This window comes from Leopardus geoffroyi, chromosome E1 (genome assembly GCF_018350155.1).
Source record: "Leopardus geoffroyi isolate Oge1 chromosome E1, O.geoffroyi_Oge1_pat1.0, whole genome shotgun sequence".
NCBI lineage: Eukaryota > Metazoa > Chordata > Mammalia > Carnivora > Felidae > Leopardus > Leopardus geoffroyi.
Window position 1 is genome coordinate 40,472,501 of NC_059330.1, and position 6,514 is coordinate 40,479,014.

Consider the following 6,514-nt stretch of genomic DNA (forward strand, 5'->3'; position numbering starts at 1 on the left):
AGGCATGATGCTTCTTTGGGCTTATTCACCCTTGCCACAGAGTGGTAATAACATATTTGTATGGCATTTCATAGGCTTTTTTTTTTCTGGGTTGGGATTTTTTTCCCCCCAAATATGGAGCGCTCATGAGATTTAGCATTAGGAGGCCTGGGTTTGGGTTCTGCCACTTAGTAGCTATATGATCGCAAGCAAGTTACCTTCATCTCTCATCCTGTTTCTCCTCATCTGTAAAATGGGTACATTATCTGGATCTCTCTCATGGAGGGGTGGGAATAAAATCAAGGTTTGTGAAATCACTTGGACGACTGCTAAACGTTAGAATTTAATGATATAGGGTTTTTTTTTTTTTTTAGTTTATTTTTGAGAGAGAGAGAGAGAGAGAGAGAACCAGCGGGGAAGGGGCAGAGAGAGAGGGGGACAGAGGATCTGAAGCAGGCTCTTCGCTGACAGCAGAGAGCTGGCTCGAACTCGGGAACCGTGAGACCATTACCTGAGCCGAAGTTGATGATCAACTGACTGACCCACCCAGGCGCCCCCAATGATATGGGTTTTTTTTTTAATTTTTTAAGTTTGTTTATTTATTTTTAGAGAAAGAGTGAGTGGGGGGGGGGAGGCAGAGAGAGAGAGAGAGAGAGAGAGGGAGAGAGAATCCCAAGCAGGCTTCACCCTGACAGCAAGGAGCCGGACTCGGGGCTCGAATCCATGAACCTGAACTGTAAGATCATGACCTGAGCCAAAACCAAGAGTTGGGTGTTTTTAAATTTTCATGACAATTCTGAAAAAAAAAAAAAAATGTAGGACATCTAAATGAACCTCATTTCAAAGATAAGGAAAGTGAGGTTCAGAGAACTCAGGAAACAAGAAAGTGGCCAAGAACCCCATTCTTCTCATTTCCAGGCCCACCAAACACATGGTCTCCTGGTGAAATAATAGCATAGACATAAAATGCGAAAGCAGCAGGGAGGGGTGGGGGGAAAGGCAAAAACAAATAACCTGGGCAGAGACAGAGAACAATGATTTGGAACAAAGATAGAGAAAGTATGGTGGATTTGGAAAAACTCAGGCAGTAGATCTCACAGCCCCCTCCGTGGTAGAAGATTGTGGGCTGGGTATCAGAAAGAACTTCCCCACAGGAAGTTAGGAAGGTGAGGGTCTTTCCTTTCTGTGGTTAATGAGATGAATGCCTGCCGGTGGATGTACAGCATGCTGAGTGTACCATAGACATTCATTCATCAACACTGAAGTCTTGAGCACCAACCGTATGCCAGGCACCGAATTAGACCCTGGTAACACAGAAAACCAAAACGATCCCAACCCTCAAAGGGCTCCCAGAGAGCTAAGTGGAAACAGGTCCCCTTAGCCACATGGAGTGTGTGGGAATTTGCAGGCCGGGGCGGGGGTGGGGGTGGGGGTGGGGGTGTTCAGGAAAAGGTCCTCCTTCAGACAAGTTCTATAGCCCCAAAGTCAGCACCCAGGGTGGTCTGGGTCAAGGCACCCCAGCAGTATCCTTGACCACTTTCCCACCAAAGAAAGGAATGAAGGCCAAAACGGTCTCACTTCTGAGGCTGTGCCATCCAAGAAGCCTTCCTGGAGGAGGCCAGGGAGACCATCAACATCCTTAACCAGATACCATCCCACATGCCAGGGTCACTCCCCTTTGCTTAGTTTCCTTGACTCCCCCTCCTCTTGCTTTTCTAAGTGTCTTCCTCCCTACCTTACCCCTGCCCCACCTGCTCTCTCCCTCCCCTGCTCCAGCCAGGCAGTAGTGGCCAGCCCTCAGCTCAGAATAGAGCTCCCAACCTTAGGGATTCACTTCCTTCCTCTCCCACCTCTCCCCATCCCCTACCCACCTCCCCACACCCACGCCTGCACACAGACACACACACACACTCCCCAGACCCAAGCCTGGCTTAAGTCCTTTCTTCCCCCTTCAGCATACAGGCTGGGAGGACTGGTTGACTACAGAGGGGTGGAAGAGCCTGGTGGAATAGAGGGCCACAAATAGGGCTTCAGAATAAAGCCTCTGTGCGTGTGTGTATTCCCAGAATGTTCCCTAATGTCAGCCTGGAACGTGCTGCAACACGCTGGCCCCAAAGCTAAGCACTCAGGGTGGGACCGGGTGGAGGTAACACCCATAGCAGCAGGAAAGACTGGAATAAGAGCTGTGTCTCCTCCCAGATCAAGGGATTTTCTGCACATTTATTAAGGACCTACTGTGTGCCCACCAGGCACTGAGGAATCATCTGTAGGATACAGAAAAGAATCTGAAAATGATGTTTACTCCAATGAGCTGTCTGTCTAGGGGATTTGGTCTCAAGGGGGGAGGAGGAGCCAAGGGACAGGGATGAGAATCACTGCAACCACTGTCTCCTCAGTAGCTTGAACTTGAAGGAAAGGCCACAAGAACATCCTACCCAGTCCCCTGCCTCCAAGCCTTTAAAGGCAGGGATTTCTCTGACAAATCTCCAGGAAGGGAGATTCTCCAGCCTCCCTTACATGAATACCCTTGTCTCCTTATTCTAAGCTCCTTCTTATGGCTAGCTTCACTTTGTATTCCTGAATTTCGTGTTTTTCTTTTAATTTTTTTTAATGTTTATTTATTTTTGAGAGAGAGAGAGACAGAGCACGAGTGGGGGAGGGACAGAGAGAGAGACAGACAGAGTCCCAAGCAGGCTCCAGGCTCTAGCTGTCAGCACAGAGCCTGACGCGGGGCTGGAACCCACAGACGGCCAGATCATGACCTGAGCTGAAGTTGGACGCTTAACCGACTGAGCCACCCAGGCGCCCCGACTTATTCCTGAATTTTAAACTCATTTCTCTTGCCCAGAGCTCAGTGGAAGCAGACTTCTTGAGCCGCTAGGAACACAAATGGTTAATTCAACTTTGCAGCTCCCTGGGTTCTCCAAGTAAAGAAGGAAGGGGCACCCAGTGACTCATCCCAAGTTTCCCCAGAGACGGAAGTTACTGGCAAAGAGGGGTCTGATGAGGGTCCAGTGTTGGGGCAAGGGAGCTGGTGGGGGATGGGAGGTGCTTCCCTGGGGGAAGGTAAAGCACAACAGCAAGGCCACCCTCCTCAGTTCGTCCTCCACAGACCTCCGGGGCTACAGAAGGAGGTAGAAGGGATGCGGTTGTCTTCTTCGCCCTGTCTCTGCGGGGCCCCTTCCCCACACGGAGGCAGGCAGGGGCTTAGATCTGGACACACAATCTTCTGTCCTCACACCTCAGGGGTATGCATCGATGGGCACAGATTCAGACACACAAACACCAGGCATGTCAGTGCTGTCTCCTTAGCGTGCACACACATGCACTCACACACATCCTTCTTCCCTCCTCTTCCGCTTACGGTGGTCTCAGGGATGGCCACCTCTATAAATGAGGATGGGGTGAACAGATGGGTAGCTAAGCTTCAGGTTGACGATGTTGCCTTCCCACGGCAGGAAAGAAGCTGCTGGAAGTTATTCCTGGTGGGCCAGACTAGAATCAAAGGCAATGCAAAGAGCCAGCGGTATCTTGAGCCTGGGCCTTCTCTCAGCCTTGGGGCAGAGCCATCCATAGCCACAGGGAAGGCACCTCTGCCCTGGGTCCTGCCTCTGCTCTGGTCCTCCCAGGGATGCCCCCCGCCTCCGCCACAGAGGGGTTGGAGCCTACACGGCATTCGTCCCTCTCCCCTCTGAGACCACACTCCGGACCAGAAAGGAATTCCCTACCCACAGTTGACCCTGCTTTGGGAGCCCGCACTTCTCTCATTCTGGCTCCTTCTCCCGACAATGGGCAGCAGGAGCATGCGTGTTATGGGCACACTGAGGCAAAGGGGTGACAGGGCAGTTATGGGGGAGGGATGGACACCGCACGGACATGCCGCTGGGGTATCAACACACATGTGCTGGAAGCCCTTTGTAGCCTGCTGGGTGTGGGACGGAAGGGCAGATGACCCAGGGGCTCAGGGCCAGGGGACCTTCTCCCCAGGCCGCTGCATTCCCATCCTGAGAAGGAGTCAGAACTCTCAATTCCATCCCGGCCTTTCAGATCATCGTGGGGCTATCCTTGTCAAGGTACATCTTACTTAAGGGTGGCAGCTTGGTCTGTAACTAATTGAGATCTCTGTATGTGGGCCTCCATTTGCCCTCCGGCCCCTGCCTGCTGGTGTTGGGGTGGGGGGACTTGCTCACTGTGATCGCTTCAGAGCTGGGGAGAGGACACTGGTGGCAAAAGAGCCTCTAGCTCCCAAGCTCTTCCGGCTGGAGGGGGCCCAGGCATCCTGAAAGCAAGAGCACATAGAATGGTGCCTGGCGCCTGGGGTGGGGGAAGTGATCGTGATCACGGGTTTTTTTATGCTGCCCTTTGTCCAGGGGAGGAGCCTGGAGGCCAGAGACTGCCTACCGCCTGGTCCTGAGGGTGTGTGCCCAGCCAGCCCAGGGGAGGGCTCTTAATTATAGAGGTAGCTCCCAAGACACTTCACTGGAAGGCGTGTGGGCGGGGATGGAATGTCAAAGGGAAAACAGGGAGACAAGAAAACAGAGATAGGGTGGCTAGAAATAGCCCAGGCCAGGGTGAGATACCAGGGGCTGGAGGGGGCGGTGGAGGGAGAGGAGGTGGAAGAGAGAGGGTCAGGACCTCTCCAGGGAATGACTATATCCGGGCAGGTACCCCCTCACCTACACTAACCCCCCACCCTTCAACAATTTACAATTCCAGTATTTCGGGGACTCAACAGGGTGGGCTCCAAGCAGTGGGATTGTATTCTAGAGTTGTGTCTCCCTGGCATTCTGAGTAACCCCTCCTCCCCCTTCTGAGAGTTTGGGTCGGGGGAGGGGGGGGACCTTGCCACCTGAGTCACCCCTTTGCTGTTCCTTGTCTGGGCGACTCCTGGAACAGGCTGACACAGCTGAGGCCCCACCCGCCTGCCAGCCTGCCGGCCCCTCCCTCTCCCAACAAGCCAGGAGAGATGCTTGCCCTGACAGGCACCCTTCCCACGGACAGGCCACCCCTCCCCTGGCACACACACACACACACACACACACACACGCACGCACGCACACACACACACACACACACACACACACACACCCTGATGGCAGGAATTTCTCCCACACCTGTAGAGAGTCCTTGGGAAGAGGAAGGAGAAACAATCAGAGCCCCCTTCTTTGTATATATGGGGAAACTGAGGCTAGAGCCAGGAGAGGAACTTCCCCAAGTCACACAAGCAAATTCCTGGCAGGCCTGGGACTCAAACAAACCTGGTTTCCTGCCCACCAGCCCACCAGTTTAGGTCTTTTCCATCCCAAACAAGGTGGGGTGCAGTGTGTGTGTGTGTTGGGAGGAGAAGAAGACCAATTTTGTGGGAAGTCAGCTCAAAGTGGGACTTGAGGGGAAAAACTTGCAGATTCAAGAGCCAGGGCTGGGGGGTGGGGTGCGGTTAGTGGGGACTTGCTGACCCCAGGGGTCAAAATCAGTAACCTCTGCTCACTGGCGCTGAAGCCTCTGAGGGGGAGGGTGCCACCCAGAGGCACAGCTGAGGGCGGTGCTGAGACCTTTCCCCCACCTCCCTAGTCTCCCTGCCCCAGACTCTGGCAGGGTGGGAACTGGGGCCAGGGCTGGGAGGCCTGTCTTCCCCAGTCCCATCCTGTGGCCACCAGGGAATTTGAGAGTTGAGATCTCTGAATATTTCATTAGCACTTCAGCCTCCCGTTGAAGACGCAGCCAACTTACAGCCCATGGATAATTTATGGCCCCAGAAGAGAGTCTGGAAGTGGTGGGAGGGAGGGGAGGGAGCGTGGGGCGGGTGAGGCCTGGACTGCACTGTGGGAAGGGTGCCGGACAGAAGCCAGATCCATCCAAAGTGTGTGTGTGTTTGTGTGTGTGGGGGGGGGGGCTGCTCCGAGGCCAGGGACATTTCCATTTTTGAGGATTCTAATATATTACAAAAACAAAACAAAACAAAACAAAACCAACCACCATCACCGACCAGGTTTGTCAAAATAATTGTGCTAAAGGTTAAAGTCATACGACAAGCATTTTCTGACTTCATTCGTATCCCTGTGTCTCTGTAACTATGAGCATAACCTCATTTGGAGATACCAAAACCTTTTTTTTTTTTTTTTAAAGATTTTTAAGTAGTCTCTACACCCAATGTGGGGGCTCAAACTTACAACCCCAAGATAAAGAGTCACATGCTCTACCGACTGAGTCAGACAGGTGCACCTCAAAAGCTTTTAATGGGATGTCCTTCATGGCCACGAGGCCTCTAAAAGGCCCCCTGCTCTCCACACCACCACGGCCAGGGAGAGAGACCAGACTCACCACTAAGACTGGCTGAACCTTGCTCCTTCCCGGCTTCCTCCAGGAAGGCCACCAGGATTTGACCAAGTGGTCAAGGGAAAAGGAGGGCATCTCATGTGGCCACTCCTTACTTTGCTCCAGGAACACAGCATCCCATTCTTCTAAAAGAAAAGATAAGGGGCGCCTGGGTAGCTCAGTGGTTAAGCCTCTGACTCTTGATTTCCTTTCAGGTCAT